Raw genomic sequence first — 25,256 nt, forward strand, 5'->3', positions numbered from 1 at the left:
TACCTAGTTTGTGTAACATTGTATTCCATCCATATGAGACTTAATCGTGATAATAAGCCAAAAGCAAGGACAAAATGAATTCATAAAAAATACTCAATCCAGTTCAAGTGTTCATGGGGCATGTGGGTGGAGATCTACAGAACAACCGAAAGATATTGAATTCCCATCCTGGGGGTCCTGCTACATTCTCTAATGGGACAGCACGAATCACCTGAGTACAGGGGCGGTGCCTAGTGAAGGAGGACAGACCACTGTGCCAAGACTTTGATATTAATGATTGTACTTATGAATCTCTTCTTTTGAAATAGAAATTTAGCCTAGTATTACATGTTGCCTAAGAGTTACCTCCTGAGGGCCTCCTTGTTGCTCAAATGTGGCCTCTCCCTAAACCAAACTCACCATATAAATGCATTACCTTCCCCCACACCTGGCATGAGAAATGACTCCTAGCGATGGGCCTCCCTGGCATGTAGGGATTACTATCAAGCACTAACTAGCAATGCACCTAGAAAAAGACCTTGACCATAAGGGGCAAATAGTAAATACAAATGAGTTCTTATGCCTAAGAGATTTCAAAGTGAGTTGTGAGATCATTCCAGAGGTTATACTTATGCATGTCTCAATAGCGGGGCTCCTGAGGGATCTAGAGGCATCCAGACCCTATAGGCAGGGCAGACAGCTCAAGAGTTTGGCACCCTTCCAGTGGGCCTTACCTTGGAAGTTATGCTTCAGTGTGACAGAGGACTCATTTGTGGTTTTCTTAAACATGGCTCTTCTGCCCCTTCTATTTGAACCTACAGCTAGTACTATACTTGACAATTGTATAGCCAAGAGACTTAAATCTTTGGTCCATCCATGTGCCAGTTGGGCCTTGAATCTCAGCAGAGTTGCAACACCTACTCTCCAGTTCATTGAATTCACCCAGGACAACTAACAAGGAGATGATATGGACACTGTCCATCCCAATGAACAGAGCGAGTCTACAACTGCAAGTAAGATAGTCCCATCCATCTGCCCCATGGGATCTAAGCTCCTTCTCAATTACAGTCAGAGTGGTCACCACCATCCCCAAATCCTCAAGATTGGGGAATGAACAATGGACTAAAGTAGAGTTACTATTATTCTACTATAGACTTATTGTTAATCTAGCAATGGAAGAGCTTTTATCATTGATGTGGAGTGTGAATGCCCCGGCCAGCGGGGCTGCGAACTGGGGCTCGTGGCTTGCGTGGAGGAGAATGATGAGACAGGAGACGCGAGGAATGACAGTGAGACAGGGTGAGGATCAAGCTGCAAATTTTATTGAGGGGAACAAAGCATATATACTCTTGGGAAGGGGAGGGGTAATAGGCGGGGGTTGAAGTTAGGGATTGGCTATGATCACCACTGACATATAGGGTGGGTTTCAGTTTACCTGCCTAGCACCTGCGCACTGCCTTGTCAATCTGGGCAGTGGCCGGAAAACGGAGAACAAAGGCCTGAAGGGGAAGAAGAATAAGGAAGTGACAGGGCAGATTTGGATTCTGCCATGTTGTGGGACCTGACGTATTGTGAGGAGCTAATTATAGTTTGCTTAATTGAGAGGGTTGGCTCTTCTCTGGCAGCCGTGCTACTGATTCTTGCTGAGTTCGACATACATTCTTTTTATCGCTCCCAACAGTGGAGGCAGCGGCCAGTGGAGGTACTGAGGAGAGGGAGAAGGAAAAATAGGTGCAATATGGGGGTATTTTAGGGACACTGGAATTGTCCTGCTAAAAAGATTTTCCTTTGATTCTACTTTGTGGAAGATGTGGAAATTAGTGTGCATGCAAGGAAAACTAGGTTGCAGATGGAAACTGCGATTATTTTGTTATCCTGAAAATTGCTCTATTGTCACATTTTAGATACGAACATTAAGGACAAGTTTTTTCCTTTGAATTGTGTTTTGCAGCAAAAGCCTACAAAAAGAATCAGAAATTAGAATTAAAAAGTATGTGAGTTACAACAATCTTAAGTTTGCTCCTAAATATATCATGCATCATCTTCAAACAATGCACATAATTTCAGTGAAATTGCTTCAGTGAAAATGACAGCATGATCACCCCCTCCCCCCAAAAAAACAAAACAACAAAAAACATTTAAGGTAAAGATTTAAGTAGGAGGGAAGTCTTTACCTTAGACATTCCCTATGAGAGGAAGAAGATTTAATAAATTGGTGGGATCATTGCCATATTATACTGACAATGTATATGGTAACTTGCTGCTCCATGGAGGGCAGTTAAGTATCTCTTTAGTAATGCATATATATGTCCCTCTTAGTGGCCTCTGGAACACCTAGAAGATGACAGGGGCTGAGAAATTATTGTTCTTGCCTTAGAAGGTGAAACTTTAAAATTCTAAGTATTGCATTTTTAATATTAAATTTTAATTTTTTTTTTTCAAAAAAACTTCACATTTTTCTTGTATCCAAGAAGTTATTTGGCTGCCATCTGGGGACACAGGTTTCCCTTTGATAAATGTCTGACGAAGAAAACAACTATTGGGGTGATAAGGATGGGGAGTGGTATGGATATGAATGTACAGATAAGGATGGCTGTGAGTAAAGACGAGGAAGCGCATGGTTATGCATTTGTGCTGGAGTTAAATTTGGTTAGCGTTAAAACTGTAGTTCCGTGTGCCTCCTGACAGGTGGGCAAGCATTATACGGTACTTTTCTAACAATATAAGGTACAGTATAATGCCTTACTATTTAAGCTATACGGGGTTTTTCTAGTACTACAGAATAACCCCTGGTTTGCGGATGTCGCCCAAGTACAATCTGTTGAACACTGAGGAATATGTGAGAAAACAGAAGACCACTGGGTTCAGTAAAACAACACACAGAAACAAGCTCACAAGGTAGGAAGGGGGGTACATGACCCCAGGCAGTCCTTGGGGCCAAGGGCAAGGCTTCAGAGCCTGCTGGAAGCTCAGGGACTCGCTACACGCCCCGGCCAGCAGAAGGCGCGGCAGCAGAAGGCGCCGCAGCAGAAGGCGCCGCGTGACCCCGAGGCGCGTCTAGGCAGGAGACCTTCCCAGGGTGCACTCGGTGCCCACGAAGCCGCCGCTGAGGGGCCGCTGCGGGCCGAGTGCGGCTGAGCCTGCTTCGCGACCTGAGCTCTGTCTGGGTCGGCTGCCAGCCCAGCCCAGCCTCTCTGCGGCCCCGGAACGCGGCCTGCGTATCCCCGCCCGCCCAGAGCTTCGGGAGCAGCCCCGGGGCCGACTGTCCCGCGAGAGCGAGCGGCGGGGAAGGAAGGGCCGGAGCCCGCGGCACCGCCTGGGGAGAGGGCCTGGAGGCTGACCCTGCGTGTGGCTGCGCGGCGGCGGCGACTCCCCGAGGTCCCGGCGGAACAGCAGGGCCATGGCCGAGGCGGCTCCGGCTCCGGTAAGGGCGGCCCCGAGGAGTGCTGTGAGGCCGGGAGGGGCTCGGTGCCTCCAGCTGTGCGACGCAGACCTCGGAGAGCAGGAGGGCGGGAAGCAGGAGGCCCGGGAGCCCGAGAGGCGACCCGAGCGGCCGAGAACGGGCGCTTTATCGCAGAGGTTAGAGCAGCCGGATGGAAGGAATCTCGGCGCTGCCATTTCGCCTGTCGCACCGGTTTTTTGTAGTTGCAGCTGGCCCGGGAAAGGGGCCTGAGTGACTGGGTGTGAAACCTCCCTCGTCAGGCAGAGCAGCTAAAAATTGTGTTCATACGGTCTGCCCACAAGGCTCCCCTGGGCTGCCCTGGCAACTGGCTGCTGGAAGCTACAGTGTGCCTGGTCCCTTCCCACCCTCTGCCTCAAGACCTTCAAAGCTCTTTCTTGGTCCTGCTCAGTTTCGTGGCATGTTCTTCTATAAACTTGCTCAAATGTTCCAGATCTTTGTTGCCACCTTTAAATTTAATTGGGCTCTTTTTGTCTTCACTGGGGGCAAAGTAGATGGTGGGGAATCCTTCCACTTTGTAGTGGTCGCTAGTCAGGCCATTGGCAGTGGCGTCCATCTTGGCAATGATCAATTTATTCTGGTTCTTGTACTTCTTCCCCAGCTGCTTCCAGTGCCCGCACCACAGGGGACGTCTTTCTTGGGGTCCATCACGATCGAGTCAAATGTCTTCCCCACCACAACCCTTACTGGCCCCTTGTTGTTCTTGGGCACAGGCTGGGATTTGATGACCAGCTTCAGTTTTCCTGACAAGGAAAGCAACAGGGAAGTAGTGAAAAGTTGTGAAAAGGTCCCAGAGCAGGAAGAGCCTTGTTGCCCAAAGCCACCCTCCTTTCCACAACCGGGGTTAACTCACATTTTCCATTCTCCCCATTCCTGAAAAGGAATGTACAGGTAGATCCTACCCTAGGCCTGATGTCCCCCTGAGGTCCTGTCCAATAAGGAAGACACTATCTTAGTGCTTAAGAATTACGGGGAACTGTGGCCCTGTGGTAGAGCAGGCTGACTGAGGGCCCACAAGTCAATGTAGAGGAGAAGCACTGAAAGACTGACGGGAACACCAAAAAAATGCCCCACAATTCTGCCAGTACTGGGAAACTTGCTCAAGCAAGATTCATAAAGAGATTGCTATTCCATTTAAAGCCTCAAAGCAAGTTTTCCACACACACAAAACCTATTTCTAAGTTCAAAAGTCTTATTTAAGAAACGAGGCTTCCTAAAGTTTCCAAGATATATCTGAATTTCTTGAAATAAAGAAAGAGAGAGGGAAAGAGAGAAAGAAAGAAAGAGATGAAGGGAAGAGAAGGGAAGGGAAGAAGGAAGGAGAAGGGAAGAGAAAAGAAAAAGAACTGGGAATTAGTTGGGGTTCTCCTTGTCTCCATTCTCCCACCCTTCAGGTCTGGGACAGAGAACCAAGGTCAAATTCATGAGCAAAATGAATGAGCATGAAGAGGCTCTATGTCAGGGTCCAAAGCCACAAGCAAAGGTTATTCGTTTCATCAAAACTTTGCTAAATCTTTTTTGTGACTGCATCTTCAGATGCCCCCTTGGCAGACCTTGCTTTAATTCTAATTTTAGTTGGTCGAGCCTGCCAGCTGAGTGAGCTTGAAACAGGGTGTGAGATGGAGCCCAAAATCTTGCTTTTGTTTTCAAACTAAACAATGTGAGGACTGCCAATGGCCAAGGAATTCCCTAATGTTAGATAGCATGCTTCTAAGCAAGGAAATTGGGAAATGACTAAGGTTGGGAAGGAAGCTGCTGGCTGCTGGCTGACTTGCAGGGCCCTGGTGGTCAGGATATGGCAGAAATATGGCAGGGATATGGAACCATCTGATCTGGAACAGGGGAGGAGATCCAAGTGTCAGGTTCCCAACCTCCTCCACCCCTCTTGCTCAGGTTCTGTGCTTAAAGGAAGCATGATGAGAACCTTAGAGGGGAGACCCTAGCCCTGGCTGTGGCACACCTTTTTTTAAACTTTTTTTGGAGGTAGTGAGGATTGAACCCGGGACCTTGTACGTGGGAACCAGGCACTCAACCACTGACCTACATCTGCTCCCCAATGAAAATCGTTTTTTTCGTTTGTTTGTTTTTAGAAGATACTGGGGATTGAATTCAGAACCTCCTACACAGGAAGCAGGTGCTCAACCACTTGAGCTACATCCACTCCCCTGTAGCTCTCCTTTTTTGAAAGTTGTCACAAACTCCCAGAGTGTGTTGGAATCAAAATAGTCTGGCTCCATGGTGTACTTCTTCCGTCTTTCATCCAGGCTGGCTGCACTGACATTTCCCTGCTCTCTCCGAGTCTGGGTTCCTTCACCTCTGTGGCATAGTCCTCCTCATCAGCAATGGTAAAGGTATACTCAGGGAAGTATTTGGCTACCTCTAGGACTTGGTTCTGCCAGGGTAGCTGAAATGGAATCAGAGGTTGTGAGCTGAGCAGTTAAGCAGAACAACATCCCAGAGAGGAAGGCATCTCTGAAAAGGCCATACTTGGTGAGCAGGTGGGCCAGTGGCTGCAAGCCAAAAGCCCAGTTAGAACAATGAGCAGGTGACATAAACCATCGGACTGGGCAGTGGGAAGCTGTTGCAGTCCTAGCACTCCTGCTCAAAGGCTGGGTGAGCACAGGCCATCTCCTATATTCTCTGAATCTTGGGGACCTCATCTCTAAGAGGGCACAAGACTCTATTCTAAAGACCCCTCTTCTAGAAAAAAACAAGACAAAGGATAGTTATAAAGCAGAGAATTAAAAATGACTCTGGGGAAACCGACTTTGGCCCAGTGGTTAGGGCGTCGGTCTACCACATGGGAGGTCCGCGGTTCAAGCCCCGGGCCTCCTTGACCCGTGTGGAGCTGGCCCATGTGCAGTGCTGCTGTGCGCAAGGAGTGCCGTGCCACATAGGGGTGTCCCCCGCTTAGGGGAGCCCCACACGCAAGGAGTGCGTCCGTATGGAGAGCCGCCCAGCGCGAAGGAAAGAGCAGCCTGCCGAGGAATGGCGCCGCCCACACTTCCCGTGCCGCTGACGACAACAGAAGCCGACAAAGAAACAAGACGCAGCAAAAAGACACAGAAAAACAGACAACCGGGGGAGGGGAGGGGAATTAAATAAATAAAAATAAATCTTAAAAAAAAAAAAAAAAAAATGACTCTGAAGCCATAAATAAATTTAAAAAGTGTACCTGGTCACCAACCTGCAAGGGCTCCAAGTGACATTTCCAAACAAGTAGCTATCCACCCACCTGGCTGGGTTTGTTGGCTGTCACTCACCTGCTCTTTAATCAAAGCTGAAGTCCACACTGTAGTTGACAACCACTAGGGCCCTTGGTGTACCGCTTGGCCTCGTTGGAGGTCTTGGGGCCTCGTTGGAGGTCTTGCCGTGACCTACGAATGGCAAAGTGAGCTTCACAATTAAGTCTTTGATGGTGTTTCAAAGAGGGGACAGATGAAGAATGGGTCCCAACAAAAAAAGGGGGGGCTTCATCTCAAAGGTGCACGCTCACCTTTCCCTGTCACTGTTGGCGAATAAAGATGTTTGCTTTGAGGGGATTCCGCAAGGTGGGGGAGGTAGGTTGGGAGTGGAGACTTTTGGAGCTTTTACAGTCTCAATGTGAGGGGAAACATTTGGGGCCTGCCTGCATTCAAGCACATCCCATCAAATTCCTAGTATCCAAAAATATCTAGTGAGCTTCTGAAGGAAAGGCAGACAGCATACTTCCCCTCCTGTGGGTCTAGGCTCAATGTTGAAGAAGCTCAATGATAAATTGTTGAAGGAAGAACTGGCTCTCAGGTGATAACAGCCAAAAATATGGAGTGAACTGGGTCGTAATTTTTTAAAATATATTTTTTATTGAAGTATATCATTTGTACATGAACATATAAGAACAATAAGTATATAGTAAAACTTGTGGACTTATAAAATAAAGATACTTAACATCCATACATCACCCCTCCACCAACAACTTGCATTGTTGTGATACATTTGTTATAAACTATGCAAGATCATTGTCAAAATATTACTACTAACTATAGTCTATATTTTACATTTGGTGTATTTTTCCCCCAAACCACCTGATTTTTAAAATATATTTTTATTACAGAGGTTGTGAACTTATAAAACAATCATGGACATGTGTAGAATTCTTATACAACACCCCTTTACCAACACACCCACCATGGTGGAATATTTGTTACAGATTATGAATAATATCATCAGACTATTACCACCAACTGCGGTCCATAGCATACATTTGACATACTTTTTCCATACCCCCATTATCAACACAGTACATCTTTGGCACTGAAGCAAGAATATTACAATATTGCTGTTAGCCACAGTCCTTAGGTCACACCAGTTGTATTTTTCCCATGCTTCTCCACATTCCCACCACCCTGCAATAGTGATGTACATGCACTCTAGCTCACAGAAGGACATTCTTGAATCTGTGCCATCAACCACAATTCTCATCCACCTCTGGGTTCACTGTGTTTTCAGTCCCTGAATAACTTTCTTTCAATAGCTTTCTTTCAATAGACATTTACACCCCAGACTATCCTTTTCAGCTACAATCCAGTTTACAAACCAGCTGCTACTCACTGTGTTACCATTAACTCTATTCATTTCTACACTTTTACAGTCGAGTTAATTAAACTTCTACATATATTAAGCATCAGTAGTTCTTCTGCATCATCTTATCTCCTAATAACCTATATTCTAGGTTTTAGCTCCATGCATTTATTCTTCATATTTAGTTCATATTAATGAGACCATGCAATATTTGTCCTTTTGTCTGGCTTACCTCGTTCAGCACAATGTCTTCAAGATTCATCCATGTTATCATATTGTCCTAATTTCATTTCTTCTTACTGCAGCATAGTATTCCATAGTATGTATAAATTGCATTTTGTTTATTCATTCATTGCCTGATGGACACTTTTGAGTTGTTTCCATCTTTTGGCAATTGTGAATAACACTGCTATACTTTTCCGCTCATTTAGTCTGCCTAACTGCCATAACTATGAGGTATATTTTAAGATGAGAAAACAGCACCAGCAAGATCAATAATACCTAAGTTCACCCAGCTGGTAAGTGGCTGAGTTAGGATCTGCACTCTGACTTCGAGAAATCATACCCTTAATTTCCACATTACACTAAGGCACAGTGTCATCTAGGCTAAGAATTTGGAATCAGACAAAGCTGAGGCACTGATTGACTGGTTTAACCTGAGCCTGCCTGCTTCTCCTCTTTGAGCCAGAGCCATGAGATCATGATGCAGAGGATGCAGCATCAAGGCAACTGCTGCTTTTGGATCAGCTCAACAGCAATGGCTCTTTCAAGCTGGCTCATGAGCCTTGCAGGTGTTTTCCAGGTAAGATGTATTAGTGTTAGGGGAATGCAATCTAGCGCTTCTCTTTAGGACAGGAGTTCTTAACAAGGGGTCTGTGAGCTTGAACTGAAATTCAAAAAACATTATTCTTTCATGGAACATGTTGGTGTGGGTGTAATATATTTATTAAATAATACACAGTATAGTGTGGACTTAGTAAGGGGTCCGTGGTTTTCACCTGACTGGCAAAGGGTCCGTGGAACGAAAAAGGTTAAGAACCCCTGCTTTAGGTAGATGAAGAGGGAGGGCTAGCAGAAAGAAAGCCAAAACCCACTTGCCAGGTTCAACACCTTAATTCAGTCAACAGTAAGTGCCTGCCACAGCTTTGTAGCACTTGGCACCCAAGCTACCTGCCAGCACCTGAGGCTGAGCTGAGACTGCGTAGCACATCCTATCTATGAGAAATGCCAGGCAGACAGGGAGAAACCCATGGTAGAATGGGTAGCTAAGGGAGACTGGTATTTACTTGCCAGAAGATGTGAAGAATGGGACTGCATGAGTTTCACTCTTGTCCTGTAACACCTCACTCATCTCAAGCTCCTATGTTTTGGTTCCATCCTGCCCCCAGAGAAAAGACTGAACTTCCTCTGAGGCTCTATAAAAGAACACCCCTCTAGATGGCTTTTTCCTAATCCTAGCGGAAAGAATTCAGTCTTTCCCTATACTGTATGATGTCAACTATAGGTTTTTAGTAGATGCTCTTTATCAAGTTTTAGAAGTTTACTTCTATTCCTAGTTTTGAGAGTTGTTTTTTTTTTTTTCCTTTAAAGCAGGAATGGCTGTTGGATTTTATCAAAGGCTTTTTCTGCATTAATTGAGATAATCATATGATTTTTCTTTTTTGGTCTATTAAAAGGATTTACTATCTAGATTTATTTTTGAATGTTAACCCAACCTGGCATTTCTGACATAAACCCCACTTGATCAGGATGACAGTATCATTTTTATATATGGTTGTATTTGAATTACTAAAATTTTATTAAGAGTTTTTGCCTCTATGTCCACAAAGGATACTGGTCTTTAGTTTCTTGTTATATCTTTGTCTGGCTTTGTTATTATAGAAATGCTGGCCTCATAGACTGAGTTGGGAAGTATTCTCTCCTTTTCAATCTTCTGGAAGAATTGTGGAGAACTGACATTTTTTCTTCTTTAAAAGTTTGATAGAATTTTATAGTGAAATTTTCATTATGGAAAATAACTATAAATTCAGTATCTTTGAATAAATATAGGGCTATACACGTTTTCTATTTCTTCTTGTGTGAGCTTTGGTAGTTAGTGGGAATTTGCCCATCTCTTGTAATTTGCCAAATTTACTGGCATAAAAATTATTCATGATATTCTTTTATTATTTAAAATAACTACATACTCTCTAGTGATGTCCCTTTCTCATTGTGGATATTGATAATTTATATCATCTATCTTTTTTTCTTATTTGTCTATCTAGAGGCTTATACATTTTACTGATCTGAAAAAAACAACTTTCTTTTAAAAAAATGACTATTGGGAAACGGACTTGGCCCAGTGGTTAGGGCATCCGTCTACCACATGGGAGGTCCGCGGTTCAAACCCCGGGCCTCCTTGACCCGTGTGGAGCTGGCCCATGCGCAGTGCTGATGCGTGCAAGGAGTGCCCTGCCACGCAGGGGTGTCCCCCGCGTAGGGGAGCCCCACGCGCAAGGAGTGCGCCCCGAAAGGAGAGCCGCCCAGCGCGAAAGAAAGTGCAGCCTGCCCAGGAATGGCGCCGCCCACACTTCCCGTGCGGCTGACAACAGAAGCGGACAAAGAAACAAGACACAGCAAATAGACACAGAGAACAGACAACCTGGGGGGGGTGTGGATTAAATAAATAAAAATAAATCTTAAAAAAAAAAAAAGTTATGAACGCCTGCTATAAAAAAAAATGACTATTGTTTTTCTGTTTTCTATCATTGATTTTTAGCTCTCATTGTTTTTTTGTTTGCTTTAAATTTCATTTACTCTTTTTTTTAGTTTCTTAGAGAGAAGCTGGGGGTATTGATTTGTGACCTTTCTTCTGTTTCTTTAGTGTTACAAACTTCCTTAGAAGTACTGCCTTTGACCGTGAATTAGGTAGGTGGAGGTGGTAGAGCCCATGCAAAAGCAATCCTTACAGAGAAGTGGACCTTGAAGAATTCAGAGAAATGCAGGCTATCTGGTATAGCTGAAATATAGTAAGAAGAGATGCAGTAAGGGATGAAGCTAGAGAAGAAGAGGCCAGATAACAAATTGCATTAGCATAATGGTATTAAGGAATCAGTGAAGTGTTTTTAAGCAAGCAGTGATACAAAAATGTTTTCATTCTATAAAGATCACTCTATCATCTATCAGCAGTGTGAAGGAAGAATCAGCTGTCATGCTAATCCAGATAAGAGATGGCAGTGGCATGGGGAGTTAAGTAGACAGACAAAAGTGATAACAGCTGAAATCAATGTGGAAATTGGTGATTGACAAATATGTGGGAAATTGGAAAGAAATGTTAGTAGAGTAGCTACAAGCTAGGGAATAGAGAAGGAGGAACACATTATTGGCAGGCAGGAAGTAGGATGGAAGTAGAGTTGGAATGATTTCAGTGTGGGGAATATTGAGTTTAGGTACCTGTGAGGCACCCAAATATATATATTTGGCAGATATATGTGTGGGTTTGGAGTGAATGAGAAATTTCTGGCCAAGAGATAGATTTACACCAATAACATATTAATGGCAAGTGAAGCTTTGTGAGTGGATGAAATCACCCACAGGGAGAGTGCTTGAATCCGAAAATGGTGGAGGATGAAACCTTGGGAAACATTTCAGGGATTGATGTAGGATGCAAGGGGAATAAGAATGATCATTTTGCTATGGAAAATAAAAGTTTCATGAAAGAGAGATTAAGTAAAACACGGAACGACAACAATGTCCATTAGATTTATCAATAGAAAAATACTATGAGCTTTTCATGGGGTATTTAAAATTAGCAATACGTGCTAATTGTAGATTATTTGGAAAATACAGAGCAGTTTAAATAAGAAGAAAAAAGTTCACAGTTCCATCATCCAAAGATGACTACAGTTAATATTGTGGATTATCTCCTTTTACTCATTTTTTTTTCATCTGTGTGCATACCTAAAACACACATTCATACATACATACTTTTCCCCCACAAAACTGAGATACTATATATATATAGTCTGATGCTTTTTATTTTCTTCCCATTAACGTTATATTTTAAACATTTTTCTACTTTTATGGATACTTTAAATAATTTAATGTAATAGGAAAATAGGGACAAAATATGATTTTCTTTTGGGGATTGAAAAAACAAAACAAAATCCTTCCGTTTAAAGGTAAAGCCTCCACAAAGATAATAAGATCCATCACCTTATCTCTATTATTATGGATTTACTTGAGCTAACCAGTTACTGGCAGCACAGATAGAGAACCCATACAAGGATACACAATCATTTCAATGAAAGGGAGCCTTTGCACACTGGCAAAGCTAGATTTGAAATAGCTGAACCCAGTAACTGGAGATGTGCAATAAATTAGTTGGCATATTATTATAGCATAAGAGCCACATATTTTCCTGCATTGTGTGTGGAATCATACTAACACAAAAATATATGAATGCCAACTGTGGGCCAGGCATTAAATTAGGCCTAGTGATACAGTGGTCACCAAGTCAATTATCAATTATAATCTTGGGAAATTAGTAATCCTTGAGCACTATATGATAGGCACTCTGCTAAGAATTTCAACATGGTTTTTTTTTTGTTATTGTTTGTTTTGTTTTCATTTAAATCCTACAACAATCCTTTAAGGTTAGCATTATCTACATCCTCATTTTACAGATCTCAAAATGAGACCTGAAGAATTTAATGATTAACTTATCCTAGGTTATTCAGCTAGAACATGCACTTTCTGATACTTGCACTCTTGTTTTGTTTTTTTAAAAGAAAACTGCCTCTCTGTGATCTCTGATATTTTTTTAAATAAGTATACCTAATCACTGGCTTTGAAAATTTATAAAGCTATCCTGAAGAAATTTCTGGGCCAGCGTGTTGTACAACTCCAGGAAAGGAGGTACCATTCACATTAGAATCAAAGTGAATGGCAACCCCTGGATCACAAGCACACAGAATACAGTCTGAACATTATCCCTTACAGACGGCAACACCATGGCCCTGTATTTCCTAAGATGAAGTTGAAAAGCAAGACTCCCCGTTAAAGGAACTGTTTCTGCAATCTTGGAGGCCATCTAGTTTTCCCATTTAGTAATTGCATATTCTTTAGTTGGTATTTTTACATAATCCATAAAGAATTTCATTTTCAAAAAAAGTAAATTTATAATTATAGATATAGCAAACTATATTGGCTAATTTGGGAATTAGATCCATCCCCTTAATTTCATTAGTTTGATGAAATATCTAGTGGAGTACCCAGCTATTGATAGGAAATAAAGAAAACCCATTTGAGGGTACAGTCATTTTTGATGAAGGGAAGTCTGTGGCCACTGATAAGTGAGAATAAGCTGATGTTAATGTCACAAGCTTGATATTCACTGTTATTTTAAGATGGAATAATATTATTGTGCCCTTTTTAATGGCAGAAGCATTTAGGTGAAATATATTAAATTGTCATAGCAGTTGACTTCATTGCCATTATAGGAAACGTCCTAAAGAAAGAGAGAGAGAGAGAAGTTCTATAGGTTTTAAGGTCTCTAGTAAACTATGGTTTCTGCAGTTGGTCTATTAAAATGATCTGAAATAAATTGGAGAATTTTGAATAAACCATATTATTTCTGTGTTATAACTATGTAAGGATCATAAAACATTAAGTTCTCTTTAATTTTCAGAGTACATGGATATGTCTATAAAAGTAAACTTGTAAACAAAATGAAATTTAAATTTTAAGTTTGACATTTATACATATATTTAAAGAGATTTTCAGTCATATTAAAGATGGAACATAGACAATTTAAAATTATTCAATACCTCTTAGTAAATTAATGTTTCACAAAGCATAACAAAACTGGCTGCCATATAGATTTCAAAAAAACTTCATTATAACTTGGGAGAAAGAAAAAGGTTTTTGCTTTTTAAATTTTTATATTTTCTTTTCTAATTTTTTTAAATTAGGGAAATTGTAGTTTTATATAAAAATCATGCAGAAAGTACATAGTTCCCATATACTACCCCCTCACCATACAGACAGTTTTCCCTATTATTAACACTTTGCATGAGTGTGGTATCATTGTTACAATTTATGAAACAATATTATTATAAGGTACAATTGATAGTTAACTATTATTATGTACTAATCTCCATAATTTACATTAGGGTTCACTGTTTATTTTATACAGTCTTGTTATTTAAAAAATGTTAATTCAAGTAACATACATACACCTTAAAAATTCCCATTTTTAACCACATTCTAATGTATAACTGGGTGGTATTAGTTACATTTACAATGTTGTGCTACCATCACAGCCATCCATTACCAAAACTTTTCCATCACCCCAAACACTAACTCTGCACCAATTAAGCATTAACTGTTCATATTCTACTCCCATCCCAGCCCCTAGTTTCCTATATCTTAGTTTCTGACTCTATAAAGATTTGATTCTAATTCTTTCATATCATTGATGTCATACAGTAATTGTCCTTTGTGTCTGGCTTATTTCACTCAACATGATGTCTTCAGGATTCATCCAAGTTGTCCCATGTATCAGACCTTCATTCCTTTTTATGGCTGAAAAATATTCCACTGTATATATATATATATACCATAATTTGTTTATCCATTTATCTGGTGATTGATACTTGAGTTATTTCCACATTTTGGCTATTGTGAATAATTCTGCTATAAACATTTGTGTGTAGATATCTGTATTAGTCAGCCAAAGGGGTGCTGATGCAGAATACCAGAAATTGGTTGGTTTTTATAAAGGGTATTTATTTGGGGTAGAAGCCTACAGTTACCAGGCCATAATATGTAAGTTACGTCCCTCACCAAAGTCTTTTGCCATGGAGCAAGATGGCTGCCAACATCTGCCAGGGTTCAGGCTTCCTAGGTTCCTCTCTTCCTGGGGCTGGCTTCTCTGCAGGCTCAGGGTTCTTCTTTTCTTGGGGCTTGCTTTTCTTTCCTCACAACTAAGCTCCTCTGTATCATTAATTCCCGGGGCTCCAACTAAAGACTTCCTTCTCTGTGGTGCAGTTTCTTTCTGAGTCTTCAACCAACTCAACATCCTTCTGACATGGCCCAATCAAAGCCTTAATCATTATTTAATCAGGTAAAAATAAAACCTCTGAATCTAATACACTCCAATATGTCCAGAGGAAAAGACCAGTTTACAAATATAATCCAATATTTCTTTTTGGAATTCATCAATAATATCAAACTGCTACAGTATCTGTTTGAATCTTTGTTTCCAAGTTTTTGGGCATATTCCTAGAAGTAAGATTGCTGGTTTATATGGTAATTCTCTACCAAACTGTATGAGGAACTGCCAATTTGTTTCCAAAGCATCTGAACCATTTTTACCTTCCTGCATAACAATGTATGAGGTTTCTTATTTTTCTATATCCTCGCCCATTTGTTACTTTCCCTTTTGTTATTAATAGCCATTATAGTAGGTATAAAGTGGTAATTTCTTACTGTCCAGTCATACTGAAATGCCAACAAGATAAAGGTTGGTCTTGTTTTGTTTTTTGATCTGGGCACCTCTAGGTTTTATGCCTCAGGTCTTTGTGTAAAATCTTTACTCATATACTTTTAGAAATGAATATACAGTCATACCCTATTTTATTGCTTTTTACAGATACTGCAGTTTTTATGAATTGAAGTTTTGTGGCAACCCTGTGTCAAGCAAGTCTGTGGGTACCATTTTTTCCAATAGCATGTGCTCAGTTTGTGTCTCTGGGTAACATTTTGGTAATTCTCACAGTATTTCCAACATTTTACTCTTTATTATATCTTCTATGGTGATCTGTGATCTTTGATGTTACTATTTTAATCATTTTGGGGCACTATAAAGAGCACCCATATAACATAAAGAACTTAACTGAGAAATATGGCATGTATTCTGACTGCTCTATCAACCGGCCATTTCCCAGTCTCTCTAGTTCTTGTTGGGCTTCCCTATCCTGAGACACAACAATAGTGAAATTAGTCCAATTAATAAGTGTTAAAATGAAAGGAAGCATATTGCATGTCTCTCATTTTAAATCAAAAGCTAGAAATGATTAAACTTAATGAGGAAGGAATGTCATAAGCTGAGATAAGCTGAAAGCCAGGCCTTTTGTATCAAACAGTCAAAATTTGAATGCAAAGGAAAAGTTCTGGACGGAAATTAAAAGTGCTATTCTAGTGAACATCTGAATGATAGGAAAGCAAAACAGCTTTCTTGCTGATATAAAGAAAGTTTTAGTGGTCGGGATAGAAGATCAAACCAGCCACAACATTTCCCTAAACCAAAGCCTAATCCAGAGCAAGGCCCTAACTCTCTTCAGTTCTTTGAAGGCTGAGAGAGGTGAGGAGGCTGCAAGAGAAAAGTCTGAATCTAGTAGAGGTTGGTGCATGAGGTTTAAGGAAGGAAGCTGGATCCATAACATAAAACTACAAGGTGAAACAGCAAGATCTGATGTCAAAGGTGCAGCAAGTTAGCCAGAAGATCTGGCTAAGATAATTATTTGGATGAAGGTGGCTACATTAAACAACAGATTTTCAGTGTAGATGAAACAGCCTTATATTGGAAGATGTCATTTAGGCCTTCAGAGATAGAGAGGAGATGTCAATTTCTAGCTTCAAGGTTCAAAGGATAGGCTGATTCTCTTTTTAGGGGCTAATTCAGTTCATGACTTGAAGTGAAGCCAGTACTCACTTAACATTACAAAAACCCTAGGGTCCTTAAGAATTTCATATATTTACTCTGCCTGTTCACTATAAATGGAACAACAAAGTCTGATGACAGCACATCTGTTTATAGTGTGGTTTACTGAAAATTTCAAGCCAATTGTTGAGACAGATTGCTCAGGAAAAAAAAAAAAGATTACTTTCAAAATAGTTTACTGCTCATTGGGAATGCACCTGGTCACACAAGAGCTCTGACGGAGATATACAATAAGATGAATGTTGTTTTCATGTCTGCTAACACAACATCCATTCTGCAGCCCACGGATCAAGTAGTAGTTTCTAATTTCAAGTCTTATTATTTAAGAAATACAATTTGTCTAGTTGTAGCTGCTGTAGATAGTGATTCCTCTAACAGATCAGGGCAAAGTCAGTTGAAAGCCATTGGGAAAGGATTCACCATTCTAGATGCCATGAAGAACATTCATGATTCATGGGAGGAGGTAAAAATCAACATTAACAGGAGCTTGGAAGAATCCTTCAGGAAGGACTTTGAGGGAGTTAAGACTTCAGTGGAAGAAGTAACAGATGTGGTAGAAAGAGCAAGAGCACTACAATTAGAAGTGGAGCCTGAAGATGTGACTGAATTGCTGCAATCTGAGGATAAAATTTTAATGGATAAAGAGATGCTTCTTATGGATAAGAAAAGAAAGTGGTTTGTTGAGATGGACTCTATTCCTGGTGAAGATTCTATGAACATTATTGAAATGAGAATAAAGGATTTATAATATGCCTTAAGCTCAGTTGGTAAAGCAGCAGAAAGATTTGAGAGGATTGACTCCAACTTTGAAAATAATTCTACTGTGGGTACAATGCTATCCAACAGAAAATCTTCCATTAAAGGAAAAGTGAACTGACCTAGTAGAATTCACTGTTGCCTTATGTGACAGTTTGAGATTATAATGAACCCCCAAAAAGATAAGGATTATGTTTGTAAACTGGTCTGTTCCTCTGGGTGTGATACCCTTTGATTGTATTAGCTTCAGCTGTGATGTCTTGATTAAATTACCTGTTGAGATTAGGGCTTTGATTTGACCATATCAGTAGGGCCTGACTCAGGTGAGTCCTTGCCCACTTGGTGGGCTGATATAAATGGACCCTCACAAACACACACAGAAGAAAATACAGTAAATTATAATCATTCTCCAAAATTATATAATATTTGATAAATATTTTGATTAAAAAAGAAAAAGAAGATACAGAAGAGGAGAGAATTTGGTCATTTTGGTCCTGCCATGTGACAGAAGGGAGAAGGCTCAAATAGCTAAAACCCTGGAAAGAGCAACCAGCCCTATGCCAGCCTACAGCTGACATCAGAAGAAGCTGGGCCCGTGGCGCCTTAAGAGGAAGAAGGAAGGAGAGACCAGGCAGAGGTTGCCCTCCATTTTGCTTCAACATGTGGCAACTGACTTTGGTGAGGAAGTAACCTTGAGTTGGACTCTTCAGGGCCTTCTAAGTGTGAGGTTCTACCCCAAATAAATACCCTTTATAAAGCCAACAGATTTCTGGTACTTTACATCAGCACCCCTTCGGCAGACTGATAAACCTTATTTTCAGAAATTGCCACAGTCACCCAACCTTCAGCAACAACTACCCTGATTACTTAGCAGCCATCAATATCAAGGTAAGCCCCTCCACCAGCTCAAAGATTACAACTCGCTGAAGGTTCAGCCAATGGGTAGCATTTCTTTCCCAGCAATAAAGTATTTTTAATTAAAATATGCACATTCTTTTTTAAGACACAATGCTATTGCATACTTAAAACACTACAGTTGGGTCTCAACATAACTTTTATATGTATTGGGAAGCCAAAAACTTCATGTGAAATACTTTATTGCAATGGTCTGAAACCAAACATGGAATATCTCTTTAGAGGTATGTCTGTAAGTGCTGATGCAACTACTTGAAAGAGTAGTTGATAATGTAACAGACGAGGATTCTTCTACTGCCTCATCTCCCCCTGCAACTTGCTGTACTTTGGCTTCTCCTCCTTACTAAGCCTTAAGTTGCAAAGATCACTAATAATATCTATCATTACCAAACTCATTGGTCTCCTCTTTGCTCTCTTATCCAGGATGAGGACTGTCTAACTGTGACATATCACCTCACTGATCATTAGAGAAGAGTTGACTAATCTGATTGGTTAGGCAGGAATTCTTTTCTTTTGTAAATGGTCTGGGAACATTTCTCCTAATTTTTGTGGGCATTTGAAGAAGACTTTCTTAGAAGGAAGAAGTCAGTTCTGTGCTTAAAAGTTATGGAGTAGCCCTATTTATCACAAGTCTTCACATCCTTGACTTTTTTGCACCATCTGTCACTACTACCAGCAAGACTTCTTCCCTCTTAACTCATTTTTAAACTCTATTTCCTTTGGTTTCTGTAACATTTTCTCCTTCTTTCTTCCTTACTACATTTTTTTTCAGTCTTCCTCATTGGCTCCTCTTTACCCTCAAAGTTTGTTATACCTAAGGCTCTTTTAGCAGTCATCGTTTCTTGCTCTGCACTATGTACTGTTTCTACTATTTCTAATGTATGGATGATGCTCAAGTCTCTAATACCAGTTCCATCTTTTCTTCTTAGCTCTGTACTAGGGGTCAGCAAACTGTAGCTTGTGGATTAAACCCAGTTCACTGTCTCTTTTGTATATTCTATGAATTTTCATATTTCTTAATGGTTTGAAAATATTAAAAGAAGAGTATTTCTTAATGTGAAAATATATAAAATTCAAATTTCAACATCCAATAATATAGTTCTACTGGAACACAGCCACATTTACTTGTTTACATAATATCTATGGCTGCTTTCATGCTATGATGGCAGAGTAAGGTAGCTGTGATTGAGACCGTGTGCTCAAAGTAGAAATTATTTCTGATCTGGCCCTTTATAGAGTTTGCTAACCCCTGCTCTAGTCCCATAGTTTTAAATGTATACTGTATGTCTTTACGTAGATGTTCATCAGGTTCTTTGATGAATCAAGTCCAACTATTATATGATTTTTTGTCCCTTAAAAACCTCCTTTTCTCCCAATATTCCTGGTCAATTCTAAGCATCTTCTAGACTGAATAATTCATCTAGAAACCCTGGATTCAACAATTTTACTCCTGTAGACTGATATTTTTATACTCCTCCTGCTTCCTCATTCTCCACAACCAGTCTCCTTCTCTTTATTAACTCTAACCTATAAAATGTCTCTTAAATCTATCCTCCTTTCTTTCCATTCTAACTGCTACTGTCCTCATTTATTTCCTTATTCTTTCTCCCTTGAACTACTGCAAAGGCCCTTTCTCTCGCCATTCTGCTTCCCATTCCTCCAGATTTTAGATTCATCCTACATTGCTCAATCAGAGTTAGCTTTCTAATATTACAGATCAGGCTGATCTCTTCTTTAAAACCAGTTATGGCAGTCTAGTGCCTTTAGGATACAGTCCAAACTCAGGGTAGCAGTCAAGGCTCAACATGATCTGGCCTCATCTGGGATATTTCCTGCTGCTTTCCCTCAAAGAATCCAATGAGCTAGCCATAAAAGATGACACGCTAAGCCCCAAATATAATCCACTCTTCCCACCACATGACTTTTCTCATTACCCTCTCAGAATACCCTCTCAAACCTCCTTCACCTAGGAAAACTTTTATTTATCATTTAAGGCCCAGATCAACTGATTCTTATTCTTAATAAAACTCATAAAGGAAGAATTAACTGTTCCCCCATTTACGCAGGAATTCATAGCACTTCCCAAATTGATTTCCATGGAATACTGGTTACAAAGAATGTAGCTATTAAGTATTATTTGAAAGAGTATTCTTTGATGGAATGTATTTGTAAAATGTATGAATGAACAAATTTTAACAAGTTTCTTTGCTGCAGTATTTCTCAGAGCCTTAAAAAATGCTGATGGCCATGGTAAATCTACTATTTATGTGGCTCCCTTTCAAGACTGGTGTTCTGCAGAACATGCTTGGGAAAACACCATCAGAGTACATTGTCCATATGCATTCTCTTTTTTAAAGATTGGAGCTGCAACCCTCTTCCCCAGTTATGTGGAAGAAATGCTATACAGTAGGAGAAAATGAAGCCAATATGGAGGAAAGCCAACTTAAGAGAAAAGCATGTAGATCACTAAAACATGGACTGAGCCTCTGGACTCAGCCATCTATGAAGACGATTCTACTACTGAATTTCCTAATACATGACCTTAAAGACTTTTTTCCCCCCTCTGCTAGTTTGAGTTGAATTTCTGTTATTTGTAAACAAAAGAACCTTAATACATTAATTTGTCTCTTTTAATGGGTTATTTGCTCTTTGAGAATAGTGACTATGTTTTTCTATTTATCCCCTGAATCTGGTACATGGTAAGTATGCAACACATGTTCACCGATTTCTATGGATTTCTTTTGAACTGAATAAAGGAGTTAAAATTCTGAAAAGATGAGCACTAACTTAACTGGCATCTACTATTCTGACTCCACTGAGGGTTGGGTTGAAAACAAATATGGCCAATATACAGAAATGTGAAGAAATTGGTTGCAAAAAAAGAGTTCTTTTAACCCAAGGTATTATAGACATGAATTAGGAACAATATCAAGATAATAATTTAAGTTTCTCAGGGTACCCTACTGAGTCATATCAATAAAGGTTTTTGTCTTTGTAAAGGCCAACCATGCAGCAAACAGAAGGAATGGATGACTGCCTAAGATTTCTTAGCCTTAAATTCATGAATTATTGTCAAATTTTCAACAAAATCATATCTTACCTAAAGATATCAGAGTCTCAATGGGAGAAATATTTGGAAATCAAATATACAATAAGGGTTTAATATCCATGATATATAAAGAGATGATACAACTCAACAATAAAAAGACAAACTACCCAATTAAAAAATGGGCAAAAGACTTGATTAGACAATTGTCCAAAGAAGAAATACAAATGGTACAGAAATACATGAAAAAATGTTCAACATCACTAGCGACTAGGGAAATACAAATCAAAACTACAATGAAATACCATTTCATACCTTTTAGACTGGCCACTATTAAAAAGTTAGAAAACTCTAAGTGCTAGAGAGGATATGGAGAGATAGAAACACTTATTCACTGTTGGTGGGAATGTAGAACGGTACAGTCACTGTGGAAGACAGTTTGGCAGTTCCTAACAAAGTTGAATATAGACTTGCCATGTGACCTGGCAAGACCATTACTAGATATATACCCAGAAGAACTGAGAACAGTGACATGAAGAGACATCTGCACACTGATGTTCAGAGTGGCATTATTCATGATAGCCAAAGGTTGGAAACAACCCAGGTGTCCATCATCTGATGAATGGATAAACAAATTGTGGTTTATACACACGATGGCATAATTTGCAAGGGTAAGAAGAAATGGAGTTATGACGCATATGACAACATGGATGAACATGGAGGACATTAGGTTGAGGGAAGCAAACCAGACACAAAAGGACAAATACTGTATGATTGTGCTATTTTGAACTAAATATATTGTATAATCTCATGTAGTTAATAACTGGAATATGGTCACTTGTAAAGTTCCTTCTGATGTTCATCCAGATTCTCCCACTCCTGCACTAAGAAGCAGATGGTCACATCATCAAAGGCCACAACTACTTGGAAACTACAAACACATTTACTTTGTCTCATAGTTGGTTCACACCTGTGCTCATAAATAAAGTTTAAAAGCTTTTCTAACTTTGTTAGTATCAGGTAAGGAGTTACTACACAGATACTGAGAAGGGAGAATTTTCAATAGGTAAGTGAGGCTTAGGACCTGGTGATATAAATCCAAGAAAAACAATTAGTTGGTCCACTTTTAAAATGCTGCAAACAAATCAGATTTATACCCACACAGAGGTTGAACCTGAACACAAAGGTCCTTTTTTTACCAGGGGGGAAGGGGCATCAGAAAGAAGTCTGTCATTGATAGTGCTGCAGAAACTCACTTCTAACTGGAGAAACTTAACCTGAGACTAATAATTTGATTCAATTAATGAGTCTTTGAGTATCTACTACAGGACATACTCATGTAAACATACAGTGTGATAAAGTACACATTAATATTTTCTCTGACATATCTTAAAAACACCCATGAGTTTATGAACAAGAAATATAGAAAGTTACATCTGCAGAGACTCCTACAATTGGCACTGTTTTGCTCCACTAAAATTGAAAAGAGAAAATATTCCCAAAGACATTTTGCAACTGTCAGAAAGATGACAGGTCATCAACTACCATCTTCAAAATCTTTTACACAACACTTTCCCTAGAAGAAACAACACAAGGTAAAAGGAAGATCTATCGCTTCCTAATAACTTGAGAATTTTGGCTTCATTAGGCAGCCACTACCCAAGAGAAGCAACACAGTAAATATTAATAATTATCATTAATTAAAGGAAAGAAAGCTTAGTGAATATTTCTCCAAGGGAAGACAGGAGAATATATAACTGAAACTCAAGAAACCTAGGCTCTATTCTCAATTAGTTGCTCATGATCTGGAGCAAGTCCCTTCAATCTCTCTATAGCTCACTTTACTCATTCATAAGTGAGGAAGCTGAATTATGATTTCTAAGCAGTCTATTCTGTATACTCACTTTTGGTATTTGTGGCAAAGAAATTGTCATGTTTTTTGGGAAACATGTTTCAATTAAGTCTAACTACCAGGAAACTGAGATACTATTACCCATGGGGAATTTGAAACACTAGAAACTAAGAGTTGCAACCATTATCATTTTCTAAACAAGAATTGTAATTAACATGACAGTCCCTATAATTGCAATTTAGTATTGCACTTCCATATATCCCCTTATGGAAGTCCTTTCATTTTCTCACCCATTATTTTCTCTGATCTCTTTTCCATTCTGTATCTCACCAAAAGTACTCCCCACATTTTCTCAGACTACAAACTTGACTTCAGGAAAACTGGTACACTCAGAGAGGTATGGTTGACAGTAAAATCTGTGGCTTACGTATAGGACTCTTTAGTCATTTTTTCATTCGACAAACCACTTAAGGCAACACAATGGCTGAATAACAAGGACAAAAATCACAGTCTCCGCTTTAAAGAACTAGAGTCTAGGACTGGGGCTCTTCCATTCAGGGTCATTTCTCCAGACCCTGCAGCGCCAAGTAGGATTATCCTTCTAGCCTAGAGAGGCAGATTTTACAATCGGTCCAAGTAGCACTAGGACAGCGCCTGCTCCAGTATGGGCTCCACTCCACTACAGCTGGACTAGGTTTTCTCACGGGTGACCACGGACAGTCTCTCTCCCCAACCTTGCGGCTGAGGCGTCACCGCCTCACGCTCCAGGGCCTAAAGGGACCTGCAGTTTTTGCGTAGCCCAAGCCCTCCCGCGACTGCCCAGTGAGGACCCGGAGACTCCGGGACGTGGCCACCGAGCTCGCCCCACGGGGAGAATTCCGTGCTGGTGTCCGATGCCGGCAGCCCTTACCGGACGCTGAGCGGCCGCCGCTGCGATGGCTTTATGCTGTGCCAGAAGCCGGGAAAGACCCGGCATCCCTGATCCCGCTCCCACTCCGTAGGCGGCCCCGCCTCCGGTCCTTGCCTGAGACCCGGATCACCTCCCCTGAGGGGCCTTTGTCCTGGGGACACGCAGAGCATCCTGGGAACTTGCCTTTTCCGCCACGGAGCACCGGTGCGGCTCGGCCTCCGCAGCGCCGCCTTTAGGCCAGAGCAGACAAGAGACTCTTAAAGCGTCCCCCAGCTCTCTGCATCCGGAAGGGCGTGTGGATCTCACTGGATCTCCGGACTGGGGAAAAGTGGAATTTCTCCAAACTGGCCACAACTCTGACTGCTTCTTCCCTTTGGGCTTACAAAGAGTTGGCTCGGATATTAGTCCTTGTGCAAGTTAGGGGATTGAATCATTTTTATGTTTTGTTGTGTTTTTGTGTTTTTTGTTTGCTTGTGTGTTTTTTTGTTTTGCCTTAATCTTTGCTACTCTAACCTACTCCCTCATCAAAATGTAACTGTGGGAGCAGATGTGACTCAAGCGGTTGCGTGCCGGCTTACCACATGGGTGGTCCCAGGTTCGGTTCTGATGACTCCTAAAAAACAAAAAGCGAAACAACAAGCCAAACAAACGGGGGAAAAAAAAACCCAAAACTTCAGAGAAGTCCATGTGGCTCGGTGGTTGAGTGCCGGCTTCCCACAGGCGTCCCAGGTTCAATTCCTGATACCTCAAAAAAAAAAAGTCATTGTATCCATCATCACACGATCAATTCACTACTCCATCTGTTAATTTAAGCATGGCTATTTCAATAGAAGGGCTGGCCCAATAAGGCACTATAAAGGAGAAATATATCTCTCAGTGAGAAGGTAATTTATTATGAGTGCGTGAGCAAAGAACTGGGGGAATCTTCCCCAAACCAGTTCAAAGTAAGAATACTACCTAGGGTGTTTATAGGTAAAAGAGAGGGATAGGGAAGAAGAAAAACAAGTTAAAAAAAAACCAAACAAACTAAAAAAAAACCCAAAGTAGTGATGTTAGATCTTCCAGGGGTCTTGT

General features: G+C 40.6%; 1 long non-coding RNA gene across 1 annotated transcript; it reads right to left on the minus strand.

The window, feature by feature from the left end:
* Positions 1-1,279: 1,279 nt before the first annotated feature.
* LOC131278549 (uncharacterized) lies at positions 1,280-24,353 on the minus strand. The gene is made up of 3 exons (XR_011648887.1): positions 24,183-24,353; positions 6,703-6,816; positions 1,280-4,182 (listed from the first exon to the last, which is right to left on the minus strand). It is a non-coding gene; the product is annotated as an uncharacterized lncRNA (long non-coding RNA).
* Between the last annotated feature and the right edge of the window lie 903 nt (positions 24,354-25,256).

This window comes from Dasypus novemcinctus, chromosome 5 (assembly GCF_030445035.2).
Source record: "Dasypus novemcinctus isolate mDasNov1 chromosome 5, mDasNov1.1.hap2, whole genome shotgun sequence".
Classification (NCBI taxonomy): domain Eukaryota; kingdom Metazoa; phylum Chordata; class Mammalia; order Cingulata; family Dasypodidae; genus Dasypus; species Dasypus novemcinctus.